Source organism: Loxodonta africana, unplaced genomic scaffold (assembly GCF_030014295.1).
Source record: "Loxodonta africana isolate mLoxAfr1 unplaced genomic scaffold, mLoxAfr1.hap2 scaffold_203, whole genome shotgun sequence".
NCBI lineage: Eukaryota > Metazoa > Chordata > Mammalia > Proboscidea > Elephantidae > Loxodonta > Loxodonta africana.
In genome coordinates this window covers 198,525-214,818 of record NW_026974943.1, presented here as the reverse complement: position 1 = coordinate 214,818, position 16,294 = coordinate 198,525, and the positions used below count along the sequence as shown (strand labels likewise).

The 16,294-nt window shown below is 42.1% G+C and overlaps 1 long non-coding RNA gene across 9 annotated transcripts in view; it reads left to right on the top strand.

Moving 5' to 3' along the window:
* The window catches only part of LOC135229322 (uncharacterized), a 187,361-nt gene that overhangs the window by 39,212 nt on the left and 131,855 nt on the right, over positions 1-16,294 (top strand). For all 9 annotated transcript variants that reach the window (XR_010320109.1, XR_010320107.1, XR_010320108.1 and 6 more), the window contains exons 2-3: positions 5,235-5,377; positions 12,428-12,602. This is a non-coding gene — a long non-coding RNA (uncharacterized LOC135229322). The remainder of the gene's footprint in view (positions 1-5,234; positions 5,378-12,427; positions 12,603-16,294) is intronic.

Here is a 16,294-nt window from a genome sequence, read left to right as displayed (position 1 = left end):
AAATGAAGCCCTTAATGATGTCAACATTTTCTCCGTTATCATGATGTTGCTTATTGGTCCAGTTGTTAGGCTCTTGGTCTGTAGTCTTTGATCTTCATCAGTAAATGCTTTAAGGCCTCTTCACTTTCAGCAAGCAAGATTGTATCATCTGCATATCTCAGGTTATTAATGAGTCTTCCTCCAATCCTGACGCCTTATTCTTCTTCAGACAGTCCAGCCTCTCGGATTATTTGCTCAGCATACAGGTTGAATAGGTATGGCGAAAGGATACAACACTGATGCACACCTTTCTTGACTTTAAACCATGCAGTATTCCTTGTTCTGTTTAGATGACTGCCTCTTTTTCTATGTACAAGTTTCTCATGAAAACAATTAAGTGTCCTGGAAATCTCATTCTTCCCCATGTTATCCATAATTTGTTATGAGCTGGAGTAGGTCTCAGAAATAATGTGCCATTTCTTCCAGTTGGTTGTGCACGGCTGCCTACTTCCCTAGGTGGTAGCAGCTAAGGCCTGTCTCAGAAACACTCTCCTCCCCACTTAGCATGAGTTTTCACACTGCTCCATCTTTTCCCGTGTGTGTCTCCCGCCCTCCTCAGTGGCCGGGGAAAATGATAGTAGTCCACTGATGAGATTTATTCTTTTATTATACTTTATTTCATCATGTGTTTTTATAACATAGTTCCATTAAAATCAAGGGTAATAAAAATGTTTGTATGATGGAAGTGGATAATCCCACCCATTGTGTCCATCTAAAGTTTCACGAGGAAACTGTGCCCACAACGGAGGGCTCCCACTCCTCTGGCTCACTGTATTTTCTCCTTGTTTATTTGCTCTTTGCTCTTTCCTGATGGATGCATGGGACCACTGAGCTTCAGGACTCCACAATTCTGCCTTTCATACCAGTGTTACTGTAATCTTGGGTTCCTGGGCTGCCTTGCCACAGATTTACTCATTCTGTTTCTGTTAATTATTTCATTACTTAAAAATTTCTCATGAATTTTTCCAGAAGTACATTCTATTCCTCAAAAACTTGGAAGCAATGGGAAAGTATGCAATAAATAACAAGAAAACATACGTAATGCATAGAATAAATTATTAACATTCCGATATGTCTATTATCTTACTTATATTGGCGTGTATGTGTATTAGAGTCTCTGGTTGATGCAAATGGTTAATATCTTGAGCTGCTGACAGAAAGTTGGAGTTCAGGTCCACCCAGAATTGCTATGAAAGAGAGGTCTGGCAGTCTACTTCCGAAAACCCAGCCACTGAAACCCCTATGGAGTACAGTTCTACTGTGGCACACTGGTGTCCTCATGGATCAGAACTGACTCAGTGGCAACTGGTTTTATGTGTGTATTAGCACACACATTTATATATATTAACACAGATATTATATCCTGATATTTTCATTCAACATTAGTCTTTTCTCATGATAAATTTTTTTTGTTTTTTTTTTTTTAATGAGGGCATTAAATTACTTTATAATATTCTGTGTGCATGTAGTATATGTTTTTTAACGATTTGACTATAGTTGCAATAATAAATGGGCATGTTTCTAGTAATCTTCAACCTATACTTACATCTTTTTAACATACATCTCTGCCACTAAATCTCTTTGTTTAATTATTGTTTAACACTCTTTACGCCTAAGAGATGGTCTCAGAAGCAGCCCTGATCAGTTTTTCTCCCTCTTACTCATGAAGCCCCTTAATGTATCCCAAGGTATCAACTACGAAGGATTTTACGTCCTTATCCTTTGTTTATTTTTCATTCAGTCAGTATACTCCATGGGCCAGAAGTAGTCTGTGTTATGCAGATACAGTGGTGAAAGGTACACACTGTCCCTGTCGTCATGAAGGGGACAACCCAGTGCAGGGGGGAGGAGCACTGGGGAAATGCAGCTGAGAGCAAGGACAGACAACCCTCCAGGAACCACACTGGACTTCAGAGAGGCTTGTTGGCTGCTGTTCACCTGGCAGGCTTCTAGATACCCGAGTACCCTTGGGCTTGGTGCCTGCTCCTCTCTCTACTGACACCCTCCCTCTAGGATGCCTCAGTGAGTTTACTGCTGTCTATTTGTAGCTAAGGACGTGAGGTTTATACCTCCATCCATTCAAACTCCTCCTGGGTCCAGACTCATATATTCAAATGTCAGCCTAACTCTCTGTATTGACCTCTTTATGCATTAAAATGATACATTCCTCATATGGCCATCATGAAAAGCAAACATGAAAGGAAAAGCACAGGAGTGCCTGGCACCAGTGTAGGTACTCAATGAACATTAGCTGTTGGTATTATTCTTGACATCTCCGTGTGGGGTGAAGTTTTATTACCGGACATCTCCATGTGGATATCTAACAGCTGCACCATGTTATCTAGGCTATGAAACAATTCTTGGTTCCAACCACCATTCTCTTCTTATCGATGAATTTCTCAAGGCTTCGGTGATGGGAGTGTGTGTTTTTCCACACAATGGACGTGATTAGGAATGGTTGGCTAGGTCCTACACCATAAATTGCTCCAGCATTCCTATGGGTGACCATTGAGACAAGTTTCAGCCAACGAATGTAGCAAAGAATTGGAACCACTCTCAGCTGTTCATGCGAGTACTCTCAATCCAGAATATCTGGTAAGTCGACTGTTAGGGATTGAATTGTGTCCCTCCAAAATGTATGTGGAAATCCTAACCCCTTTACCTGTAAATCTGACCTTGTTTGGAAATAGGGGGCCTCCTTTTATTATGTGAATGAGGTCATACCAATGTAGGGTGGGTCCTAAGCCTTACTCTTCTTAGTTATAAAAGGAGCAGAATACACACAGGCACAAACAGGCAAAGAGGAAGACAGACAAAGAAGACAGATGCGTCCACAAGGCCAGGAACACAAATGATTTCTGGCGTCTACTAGAAGCTGAGGTAGACAAGGAAGGACTTCCCACTACAGTCATGCCCTGAATTTGAACTACTACCTACTGAACTATGAACAAATAAATTTCTGTTCTTTAAAGCCATCCAGTTGTGTTATTTTTTGTTATGGAGGGACTAGGTAACTAACACACATACCCGTGCTTGTAAGTTCAGCCCAGTGCAGAATAATTTTCTTCCCTCCTTGGTCTAGCCCACCTGAACCTGCTCTTTCCCTATCAGTGTCCTTTGTTTTCACCTAAGAGCTATGACCGAGTCCGCTTGATGCTGATGCATTGAAATTTCAATTTATTTTTTTATTTATGATTACTATTAATTCCAGTGTTTTCTACGGTTTTCAATGGAGACAGTCCTATAATCTATGAATAGCAGTTATACTTTTTCTCTTTTTGTACTTCCAGTGTTAAATGTTTAATAAAAATAATGATAGAAGCATCCTTATTTTATTGTTTATTAATTTTAAAGAGAATGTCCCACACGTCACCATGAACTATCATGCTAGTTGTAGTTTTCCACGTTCGGGAACTCCTTTTCTGTTCCATGTTTGCTCCTAGCCCTTATCTCTCCGTGTGATTGGATTTTATCAACCTGCTTTGCCCCCATCTCTTGAGGTGAGCATATGTCTTCTCTTCTTTCACCTATGCATGTGGTGAATGAAATTACTAAATCTTTAATGTTCACTCAAATTTGTATGCCTGCAATAAACCGCCTTGATCATGGCATGTTACATGGTTTATACTTTGCTGGATTTCCTTTGCTAGCATCTTACGTAGGGTTTTGCATCTTAGTTACTGAGTGTGCTTGTCCTCTAACTCTTCTCCTACCTTCCTTCTCTAATTTGCTATCATTTTTAAACTAGCCTTAAGGGTCAAGTTAGTGGAGTATCTCATGGTTTTCTAATCTCTGTTGACTATGTACAAGATTAAAATGACTGTTTCTTGCATGTTTGCTGGAACCTGACTGGAAATGATCTAGGTCTGCCATTTTCTTTGTAGGGAGATCTTGAACTACTGACCCATTTTATTTAGGTGGTTAAAGGCATCTTCTGGTGCTAATTTACTTAGAAGAAATTCTGATGCATGTTCTAGGTTGCTCAAATCTCATCTTTAAATATTGACTATCAGGGCTTATAGCCTCATGCAAGCCAATTCATCAATCCCAGATTTCCCCAAAGTCAGGCTCTACAACTATTCCCGGTACCAAATTCCCTCATTTAAGACTTATTTGCAAAGAAAGAGACAACAGTATGCTATCTACGCAGTTGTGTATCCGCAGCCTTCTTGAGTCCATAATGTGAGGATAGTCTTCTAAGACTTTTTTTGTAATTGTTCTTTTCTTAATTTTTTTTCCTTTTTTCACTGCCACCCAACCCCCCCCCGCCCCGCCACCCCATCTAGTAGTTTTAAAGTTGTGCGTTTCAGGTTCAAGTCTGTAATCCAAAAGAACAGGCTTCTAGAAGCAGAAAGCAGGCAGTGCGACTGTTGGGCTGTTGGTGGGGTGGGGGGAGGGGAGCTGCTGCTCAGAGAGGGCGGCCGAGGGAGGCAGGAGATGGCCCGGCTGCCGGCCGCAAGCCCGCAGGCTCCAAGGAGGCGGAACCTGCGTGCGCCCTGAGCCTTTTGAGACAGGCCCAAGCCCGCCGAGCCCGGTGCTAACCTCGCACCCGCCAGGCTTGCGGGTTCCCCCAGGACTAGGGGAAGCCTAAGGCCAAGGAGGGCAAGGCCTAGGGTCTGGACCTCGGAACTGGTTCTGCCATGCGTGATCTCAGCGCTTATGCTCAGAAGGAGGGCAGGAAGCATATCGCAAGGTGCCTATGACCCTGAAGGGAGTTGTGGCCACCCACGGACTATGGGTCTGCATATGGAGGCCCCCAGGGTGCAATTCCAGGAGCAGAACACAAAGCCACAGAGGGGACAGTGCACCTCGCCAGTGCTCCCCAGGGGCATTGCCCCAATTTGGGGAGCAGTCCCTCCTCTGGGCTAGGGACTTTGTTTCCTCCACCGTCTTCCCTGACTGTGAGCAGACTCTTGTCTACACAGACTAAGGAGGAGTTATCAAAATCAGCTCCGAACTCCGGATTTGAGTTAAGGATCATAAATTAACACAGAGAAATACGACTTTAGCAATAAGTGCCTGCTTGAAGCCCAAGTTGCCTGAAAATAAGGAATTTCAGTCTTTCAGCTCCTCTGCTAATGTAGTGACTAAGAACAGGATCTCACTGGAGCTCAAAGATGTGGGGCACTGGGAATACTCTGGGTCTGTCTGCTCACGGCTGATTGCCTCATTCCCAGTTTTATTATACACCTTAGATACAGACCAGAAGAGGAGTTTGGGGCTTGACACCTGACATCTTAACACCAGTTCCTGTTTCTTGAGGAAGGAAGAGGTAAAATAAATCAGCGTTTTCTGTGTCCTTCTCCATCCCCGGAAGTCCTCATGAAGACCCTCTCAGGTAAGGACTGACAGGGAGTGGCTTGGTTTACTATTCAACTTTGTCCTTCAGTAACTTTGTTTATGTTCTGCATGTAAACTATTGTGCATTGACAGAAGCATTCTAATTCTTATGCAGAATGACTAGACCTGCTGCAGAATGACTATATTGTGCCTCCCTCGGGCACCCCTGTCTGTGCAGCACCCTCCACCCCCAACTGCCCAACCGCCTCTCTCCTGGCATTCTGCTTCTAGAAGCATGTTCTTTTGATGCAGAGATGCAGCACACACAGAATCCCAGCTGGATTACAGACTTGAACCTGAAGACCTTATGCAGAATGACTATTTATGAACGCTTAGTACTAAAGCAGGTACTTACCCCTCAGAGAAGGCCCTGGGGGAGGTTGATACATGCATTCCCCAGTGCTCCTGCTGCTCTAGAGGTGCCTGAAATGCCTCTGTGGGAAAGGCCTTCAGATTAGGCTCATGGCCCACGTGGGAATTCAGGCCTATTTTTCTGTTAGAACATCTCATTTAGCTCTGAAAATGTTATTATCTAGTTTATTCACCAGACATGAGTACAGACATCTCATATTTTCAAAATTAATGCCATTCTTTAATACTAATTTGCCACCAAGAGTATATTCCAAAGTGTTTCCAATAGGCTAGCAAGTCTTTCCAAAGAGGGGAGTCCTCCGCCATGTTGTGCAGTGACAGCAGGGTTGGCATAATATGTTTACCCAGATACCTACCACTTTTTTTTTTTTTTATTGTGCTTTATTTGAAACTTTACAGAGCAAATTACTTTCTTGTTCAACCATTTATACACAATTGTTTTTGACATTGGTTGCAATCCTCATCATGTGTCAACACTCTCCTATGCTCCAGTTCCCCGTTTCCATCCGCCATGATTCCTGTTCCATCCTGCCCTCTTTTCTGTGCTTTTGGGCAGGTTTTGCACATTTGGTCTCATACACATGATTGAACTAAGAAACAGTTTCTTCACGTGTGTTGTTGTTTGTTTTATAGACCTGTCTAATCTTTGGCTGAAGGGCGAACTTCAGAAGATACTTTCCACTGTGTTGCTTTCCATAATTCCTGAAATTCCAAGCCTGCCACCTGAACAACTTCCTTTAGTGTTTCATTTAGAACAAGTCTGGTGGCGATGAATTCTCTTAATCGTCTTTCACCTGAGAATGTCAATATTTTTCCTTTACTCGTGAAGGAAATAACAGCCTATAGAACACTGGGTTAATGTTTCTTTTCTTTCAGTGTTGAAAAAATGTTGTTTTCACAGCTTTTTGGCCTCCATGGCTTCTGATGATGAATACAGAGTCATTCCAATTGTTTTTCCTGTGTGAGATGAGTTGTTTTCTCTCTAGCTTCTTTGAAGATATTTTCTTGGTCCTTGTTATTCCACAATTGACAGTGAGGCATTTGGGGGTAAAATTATGTGAGTTTAACTTGCTGGAGTTTGCATAGCTTCTTGAATCTGTAAGTTTATGTCTTTCAACAAATTGGGAAAGTGTTGAGCCAGTATTTCTTCAAATACTTTTTTCTACACCACATATTTTCTCTACTCCTTATGGAATTCCGATAAATAAATGTTAGATATTTTTGGATTTTTTTGAGGCTCTGTTCATTTTTTTTTTCAATATTTGCTCTCTGTTTTCAGATTGGATATTTTCAATTGAACTATTTTCATCTCATTGATCCTTTTGTCTGTCAACAGCATTCTGCTGTAGAGCTGATCAAGTGAATTTTTTATCTCTATTTTTCCTGTCTAAAATTTTCATTTGTGAATGTTTTCTATGTATTTTTCTATTTTTCTAAGGTGTGCCTGTTACTTCTTTGAGCGTGGTTAAAGTAGCTTTTTAAAGTTTTTGTCTATGATTCCAAGACTATGTCTTACTTCAATCTTACAGAAAATGTCGATGTTGTTTGTTTTAGGAATCACTTGACCCAGTTATGTTCAGGCTGCAAGTTCTTTCCCAACTTCTGGATGCTGTGGCTCAGATGTCAGTTAAGATTTTGAAGACTTTGCAGTGATATTTGGATGTAATCTATGGGAGTGTCACTCAGTTTGGGACCTTGTTGGTGTTCTAACCCATAATGCAGTTCTCAAAGGATTGATCTACTTCTTAGGGTCAGAGCAAAGCATATGCAACTGTGGGAGTCGGGGGGGTATGAAAAACAACTTTATGGTATCCCTCTCTTGAGCCACCTGGTCTCTGTCTCTCTGAGGCTGTCTGATGTCTGAGCAGCTACCTTCCTGGTCCACTGGCAAGAATGTTGGGGCTTTAATCTCCTCATTCTGCTGTGCAATGAAGTGCCTGGGTCTGCCTATGAGGCCAAATATTGGTAAGATGGAGAAAATATAACAGAGATTCCTCTACATTATTTGGTCCTTATACACTTAGGTCAGAGAGAAGGCACACTGTTTCTGGTGATACTTCGAAACAGGTATGGAGAAAAAGGCATTAACAGGTTGATAGCTGCATACTAGGTGTTAGGAATTAAATTCTGTCTTCCCAAAATGTATATATCAGCTTGACTAGGCCATGCTTCCCAGTATTGTGCGATTATCCACCATTTTGTCAGCTGATGTGATTTTCCAATGTATTGTAAATCCTACCTCTGTGATGTTAATGAGCGAGGATTTGAAGCAGTTATGTTAAGGAGGCAGGGCTCAATCTACAAGATTAAGTTGTGTTTTAAGTCAATCTCTTTTGAGATATAAAAGAGAAAAGAGCAGAGAGACAGGGGGACCTCAGTACCACCAAGAAAGTAGTGTCAGGAGCAGTACATCCTTTGGACCTAGGATCCCTATGCTGAGAACCTTCTTGTCCAGGGGAAGATTGGTGACAACGACCTTCCCCTAGGAGTGACAGAAAAAGCCTTCCCCTGGAGTTGGCACCCTGAATTTGGACTTATAGAGCCTCCAAGACTGTGAGGGAATAATTTTCTTTGTTAAAGTCATCCATTTGTGGTATTTCTGTTACAGGAGCACTAGATATCTAAGACACTAGGTACCAGGAGATGTACATTTCCCAGCTCTTTCACTCCCAGGGCCACTATGACTAAGTAGCCAATGCCATAAATCCATGCAAGCAGACTATTCTGATTACTGCTTTGACTCTACTGTCTGTTATGGTAACCACACTCACCTTGTCTTTGTTAATTGAGTGCCACCACTTGGCTGTTACCACCACGGGGTCCAGGCAGCTGCATTGTAGTTAGGTGTCTTAATTCAGTTAGGGCAGTTCTCACTGTGGACTCTTACTTACATAAAATAGCAACCACAGAAGTCTTCAATAATGCTGGGGCTTGCTGCACAAATTTGTACCTCACCGCTATGGTAAAAAGAGAGCCCTCTGGGCACTCCGTGTGTGGGTCTGTGGGTCCAGCCTAATAAATCCATTCTAACCTGCCAATTTCCCTCAGCCTTTGGATACCTTCTCCTACATTATACAATGGCAGATCTGCATTTCCACTTGATTTATTGTAGGCCACCACTTAATCCATGCTTCAGTAAACCAGCCAAATAAACTATGAGATCCTTTTCTAACCTCTCAAGCTGAAACACTGAATGAAGAATCTATGCTTCCTTGGCCTATATCAATAAACTTAGACTAATTCACCTTTATGTTGCTTGCACCGTTATCCCACACCCATAATAGCCATTCCCACACATGTTCACCAGGTTTCTGTATGTATGTATGTATTAGAAAAATCAAGTAGTTCTTTTGGAGTTTAGCATACCTTCTCCTGGGTCACACTTCATAGTTCACCTTTTGGGGCTTGTTGGGACTGAAGTCTAGGTATAGGTCTAGAAGCAAAAATGGGCAGTGGCAGTGGGATGTTCAGCCGTGTCTTATAAGGCATCTGCCTAAGGTAATGCCCCAGGCAATGCCCCAGATCCCACCCCAGGAGATAACTCAAACAAGACACTTCAGGCACAGCTGGGGTAATCTCATCAGATGGAGGTGGAAGGGATAATTGTTTTACTGGGAAGGGTGCCTTAGCAGGCAAAGTTAGAGAATCTCTTCAGATGGGAGTAAGAGGTCTGGTTCTGTTAGGAAGAGCGATTCAACAGAAATTGGAGGTTCATTGTCCCCCGCTTCCTGACTGTCTGCCCATATGTCCTCATCCCAAGTTTCAGGATCCCATTTCTTCCCAATCAGTGCCCTCACTTTAACTTCAGACACCATTTGAGGCTGGATATTCAACTGGCGCTTTAATTCAGTCACTCTTATGATAAGAATCTGAGTTTATTTTTGGCAGCATTAGCCTTGTTACTATAAGAAATATGGTTTTCTTTCTGGGCACAAGTGGCAGCTTTCAGATCTTGTATGTGGTGCTTGAGCTTTGAGCCCATTTCTTTCATTCACCAGTGTGGCTCCAAAAGCAGGACCAACCAAGCAGCTTCCTTATTATTCTTATTCTGACAAAATTATAGAAAAGTATCAAATATGTAATCAGGCAGAGCCTTGTCTCTCACAAATATTTGGTCCAGTGGTAGTAGTATTTTGCGTATTTCTATTGTCACCTCCCACCATGGATTAGCAATAGCCTGTTTACTTCTGGAGACAGTCATCAGTGCCTTTAAGACTAGCTAGACTTGAGAATCAATTCAGAAAACTCATCCTTAAGATTTGGTTCCTCTACAATCACTGTAGGTACCAAATGTCTTAGCCTGGGATCTCTAGAGGTGCAAAACTAGTGAAGGGAACATATATATATATATACACACATATATATGAGTGTGTGTATATATATGTGTGTGTATGTGTGTATATATATACATATATATGGAAACCCTAGTCGCATAATGGTTAATAGCTATAGCTGCTAACCAAAAGGTTAGCAGTTCGAATCCACCAGGCGCTCCTTGGGAACTCTGTGGGGCAGTTCTACTCTGTCCTGTAGGGTCACTATGAGTTGGAACCGACTTGACGGCAATGGGTATATACACACACACACACACATATGCATACATACATATGTTAGTTGTTGTTGCTGTTAGATGCCATCGATCCTGTGTAAAACAGAATGAAACACTGCCTGATCCTGAACCATCCTCACAATCATTGCTATGTTTGAGCCCATTCTTGCAGCCATTGTGTCAGTTCGTGTTGTTCAGCGCCTTCCTCTTTTTTTCTGACCTTCAGCTTTTCCAAGCATGATGAGCCTCTCCCGGGACAGGTCCCTCCTGAAAATATGTCCAAGGCACATGAGACGAAGCTCGCCATCCTTGCTTCTAAGGTGCATTCTTGGTGTACTTCTTTCAAGATGGTTTTGTTTATTCTTCTGGCAGTCCATGGTATATTCAGTATTCTTTGCCAACACCATATTTTAAATGAATCAGTTCTTTGGTTTTCCGTATTCATTGTCTAACTTGCTCAAGCATGTGAGGTGATAGAAAATATCATGGCTTTGCTCAGGCACACCTTAGTCCTCAAAGTGACATCTTTCCTTCACAACACTTCAAGGAGGTCTTTTGCAATAGATTTGCCCAATGCAATACATTGTTTGAATTCTTGACTGCTGCTTCTGTGGGCATTGATTATGGATTCAAGTTAAATGAAATGCTTGATGACTTCAGTATTTTCTCTTTTTATCATGGTGTTCCTTACTGGTCCAGTTGTGAGAATTTTTGTTTTCTTTATGTTGAGGTGTAATCCATACTGAAGGCTGTAGTGGTTGCTGTTCATCAGTAACTGCTTCAAGTCCTCTTTACTTTCAGCAAGCAAGGTCGTATCAGCTGCATATCATAGGTTGTTAGTGAATCTTTCTCCAAAACTGATGCCATGTTCTTGTTCTTCGAGACCAGCTTCTCAGAATGTTTGCTCAGCATACAGATTGAGTAAGTATGGTGAAAGGATACCACCATGACACACAACTTCCTGATTTTAAACCACACAGCATCCCCTTGTTCTACTCAAATGACTGCCTCTTGGTCTATGTACATAAAAAAAAAAAGTACATATTCCGCATGAATACAGTTAAGTGTTCTGGAATTCCCATTCTTTGCTAAGCTATCCATAATTTGTCATGAGCCACACATTGAGTGTGCTTGTATAGTAAACAAAAATAGGTAAACATCATACTGATATTCTCTCCTTTCAGCCAAGATCCATCAGACATCAGAAATGATATCCCATGTTCCATGTCTTCCTCTGAATCCAGCTTGAATTTTTGGTAGTTCCCTGTCTGTGTACTTCTGCAACTGTTTTTAATTATATTCAGCAAAATTTTTCTTGCATGTGATGTTAATGGCATTGCTCGATAATTTCCGCATTGCGTTGGAGCACCTCTCTTCCAGTCATTTGGTCAGGTAGCTGTCTTCCAAATATATTGAAATAGACAAGTGAGCGCCTCCAGCACTGCACCCATGTGTTGAAACATCTCATTTGGTACTCTATCAATTCCTGGAGCCATGTTTTTTGCCAATGCCTTCAGTGCAGCTTGGAGTTCTTCCTTCTGTACCATCAGCTCTTGATCATCTGCTACCTCCTGAAATGGTTGAACGTTGACCAGTTCTTTTTGGTGTATTGAGTCTGTGTATTCCTTCCGTCTTCTTTTGATGTTTCCTGTGTTGTTCAATATTTTGCCCATAGAATCCTTGAGTATTGCACCTAGAGGCTTGAATATTTCCTTCAGTTCTTTCAGCTTGAGAAATGCCAGGTGTTTTCTTCCCTTTTGGTTTTCTAACTCCAGATCTGTTCACATTATTATTATCATACTTTGTCTTCTCCAGCTTCCCTTTCAATTATTCTATTGAGCTCTTTTACTTTATTATTCCTTCCATTCTCTTTAGCTACTGTACATTCAAGAGCAAGATTCAGAGTCTCTTGTGACATCCTCTTTGGTCTTCTCTTTCTTTCCTGTCTTTCTAATGACTTTTTGTTTTTTTTCATATATGATGTCCTTGCTATCATCCCACAACTAATCTGGTCTTCGATCATTAGTGTGCAGTGCATCAAATCTACTCTTGAGATGGTCTCTAAATTCAGGTTTGATATACTCAAGGGCATACTTTGACTCATGGACTTGTTTTAATTTTCTTCAGCTTCAACTTGAACGTGAATATGAGCAGCTGATCATCTGTTCTGCAGTCAGCCCCTGGCCAGATTCTGACTCATGATATTGACCTTCTCCATCATCACCTTCCACAAATTTGATTCCTGTCTATTCTGCCTGGAATGGTGCACGAGTATAGTCACCGTTTATGCTCCTGATGAAAGGTATGTGCAATGAATAAGTCATTGGTCTTGCCAAATTCTATCATGTAAGCTTCAGTGTCATTTCTATCATCAATACCTTATTTTCCAACTACTGATTTGTCTGCTTTGTTTTCAACTTCGCATTCCAATTACGTAATTATCAGTACATCTTGATTGATCAATGCATCATGTTTGATCAGTTTCAAACTGCAGAACTTGGTAAAAACCTTCAACTTGTTCATCTTTCACATTCATGATTTGTGTGTAAATTTGAATAATAGTCTTATTAACTGGTCGTCCTGGTAGGCCTGTGGATATTATCCTATTGCTCGTAGTGTTGTACTTCAGAACAGATCTTGAAATGTTCTTTGTAGCGATGAATATGATGCCGTTCTCTACAGTATCTCAATCCTGGCATAGTAGAACATACCATTGTCTAGTTTAAAATGTCCAAAACCAAGCTATTTCAGCTCACTAATGCCTAGGATTATTGACCTTTTATGCATTCCATTTCATTTTTGATGACTTCCAATTTCCCCAGATTCATAATTCCTTCATTCCACACTCTGAGTATTAATGGATTTTTGCGTCAGTTTCTTCTCATTTTGAGTTGTGCCCCATCAGCAAATGTCATTAAAGTGGGATCTACTTTGAGGAGGTAGCTCTTCCCCACTCGTATTTTGAGTGCCTTCCAACCTAAGGGGTTATCCTCTGTCATTCAGCCAGACAGTGTTCCAGTACTATTCGTAAGATTTCACTGGCCAGTTTTTTTTAGAAATAGATCACTAGGTCCTTTTTCCTAGTCTGTCTAAAACCAGAGCTCCACTCAAAGCTGTCTACCATGGGTGAACCTGGTGGTATTTGAAATACCGGTGGCATAGCTTCCAACATCACAGCAACATGCAAGCCACCACAGTACAACAAACTGACAGAAGAGTGGTGGGAGTTAAAAATGAGAAGAACCAAAAAGAGTGCTTCTTCCATGTCTGCTGATTTAGAGGAACCATGAGAAATTGTCAAGTGAAGAGTGATTCAGAGAAAAACATGGGTAGAGTGTGACCTAATTTCCATAAAAACAAACAAATGAATGTCCTTACGTGTGTCCTGGCAAAAAGAAGTATGTAAAAGGATACATATGTATCTTTGGACACTGGACACTTTGGGGGAGCAGGTACAATATACTTACGTGGGGATGGCTCTTATTATAACTTCTGTATACAAATCTCTATTGTTAAATGTGTTATAAGAATGTAAAACCTTTTAAAGTTTAGTAACATCATACGTGTATGTGTGTGTATTTGAAACTTTTTTTTTTTGACTATTTTATAAATGTGTTTTTTAGTTATCTAGTTTAGTGTGGCTATAGCAAAGATACCACAAGTGGATGGCTTTAACAAACAGAAACTTATTCTCTCACAGTTTAAGAAGCAAGAAGTTTGAAGTCAGGGCACCAGCTCTAGGAGAAAGCTTTCTGTCTTTGTGGCTCTGGGGGAAGGTCCTTGTCATCTATCTTCCCCTGGCCTAGGAAATTCTCAGCGCGTGGACGCTGGGTCAAAAAGACGTGCTCCACTCCAGGCACTTCTTCCTTGGTGGTATGAGGTCCCTCTCATTTCTGCTTACTTTTCTCTTTGTATGTCAAAAGAGACTGACTCAAGACTCACCCTAATCCTGTAGATTGTGTCCTCCCTCATTAACCTAACTGCCTCTAATCCCGCCTCATTAACATCACAGAGGTTAGAATTTACAACCCATAAGTAATCACATCAGATCACAAAATGCAGGACAGCCACACAATACTGGGAATCATGGTCTGGCCAGGTTGACACACATTTTGGGGGACACTATTCAATCCATAACAATAGAGAAAACACTGTCTTCAATGCCAGATTCAGAGACTTTTATCCATCTATGAAGGGCAAACACAGAAACTGAACAAAATTCAGACCAGCGAATTATTGCTTGCTCTTGTAACTAATGACTTCTTCTGGCCTCTATGCCTGGAAATGGCCAAAAACAATTCTGTGAGGATTAATTCAGTCACTGCTCAAACATCTACTGCATGTACATGTCTACAGGTAAGAAAGAATGCTGGACACCATGTGTGATTCATTAAGTAACACGGGGACCATTAGACTATTGTTCTCCTTCTCTGATATGCCACTATCACCTTCTCCCCTTGTTGTTCTCCTGAAAAACCCACGCTTGTATATTCTAGGCTTTTTTCCAGGATTGAATTTGCAGGAAGTTAAAGATATATCTTTGAAAGATAAAGAAGACTTTGGCCACATTGTCTTTAGACAGTTGAACTTCCCAGCCAACCTCTGTGCAGGATGGGAATTCACAATCCCTCCTACACAGTACCTCTGAGCAGGACGGGATTTCTGTTTCATTGTCAGGAGAAGGTGGAATTCACCCGTCTTCAGAAAACTTACTTTCCTTTGCCTCAAACTGTCCTACTCAGGATCTGTCACGGTCACTCTGAGAAATTCACATGGGCAGCCTGTATGGAAGTGCCCATCCTAGAGACCCTGCCCTCCCTTCCTTGCTCCATAGGGCTTCCTCTGACACTTGGGGTCGCATCTCCCAGGGAGTACACACCTCTGGCACTTCCAGGGATTCCCAGGCCCTGGGATACTGTGGATGGGACTTGGAACTCAATCTGTTTCTTCCCATCCTCACCTTTGGTTATCTGTGTTCTGTCTTCACCAGATTTAGGAGGCCTTGTCTTCTCTTTGCTCGTTTTATCTCAGTCAGGCTTTTCTATTCCAATTCTCTGATCTCAGAACAGATCAGGTTAGACCACAGAAAAGAGAAAGACCAAGCAAACATCACTGATCTGTGCAGAAGCTGCTGGGAAGGGATTCGATTCTCATTGGTTTAGGGTTTTAAGCCCACTGCTCACCAGCAGGCAGGTTCCCCCCAGAGTCTGGCTTCTGTCTGGTACCTTGTACTACAAAGAACTCAGTGACCAGCCCACCTTCACAATCACACCTCCCTTAGAGCTATCTTTGCAGAGGCTCTTTCTCAGACTTCCATGTCCCACTGAAATCCCATTTCTCTTTCCTTACAAACATTGTGCTCATTCTCAGGGCCCTGAGACCTCATCTGCAGGTGAGTCTTGTCCTCTTCTCTCCTTGGTGGGGGGAGCTTTTGAGTGGACCTCATGTCTTTGGACAGATATCCTAGGGCTTCTTCCACCCTGGTGCTCTAGGGCTGGATCTCTCCATGTAGTAGAGGGGGCGTGGAAGGGGCACAAGGCTAAAAGAGTGGATCTTCCAGGTGAAGTGGGTTTAAGAAGCCTGAATGAAGTTCTTCCCTGAAGGGTGCATATTTTGCAGTCCAGACATCCTGCTTCTCTCAGTCTAAGAGTCCTAGCACGTCTTCAGGTGCTTTCTCCTTTGACCTTGAGGCCATGCCTGCACCGTCTGCAGCCAGGTCTCCCACATGTGTAGCATCAGCAGTAGGTGTGGTAGCCTCTTCAGCCCCTGTCTCCTGCTCCAGATGCTCCTGGAGGTGCCTGGCTCTTCTTGCCAGGACTCCAGGATGCTGACCAGGAACTCAGTGTTGGTTAGACTGAGGGCAGACATGATGGCACTCACTTTCTTCAAAAACTCAGCCTCAAGACCAAGGGCCTTTTGCCAACAGGGGTGTGAGATGTTTTGGTCTGGTCTGCCAGACCATGGCTAACCCCTTGACCTTACACACTTGGGTTA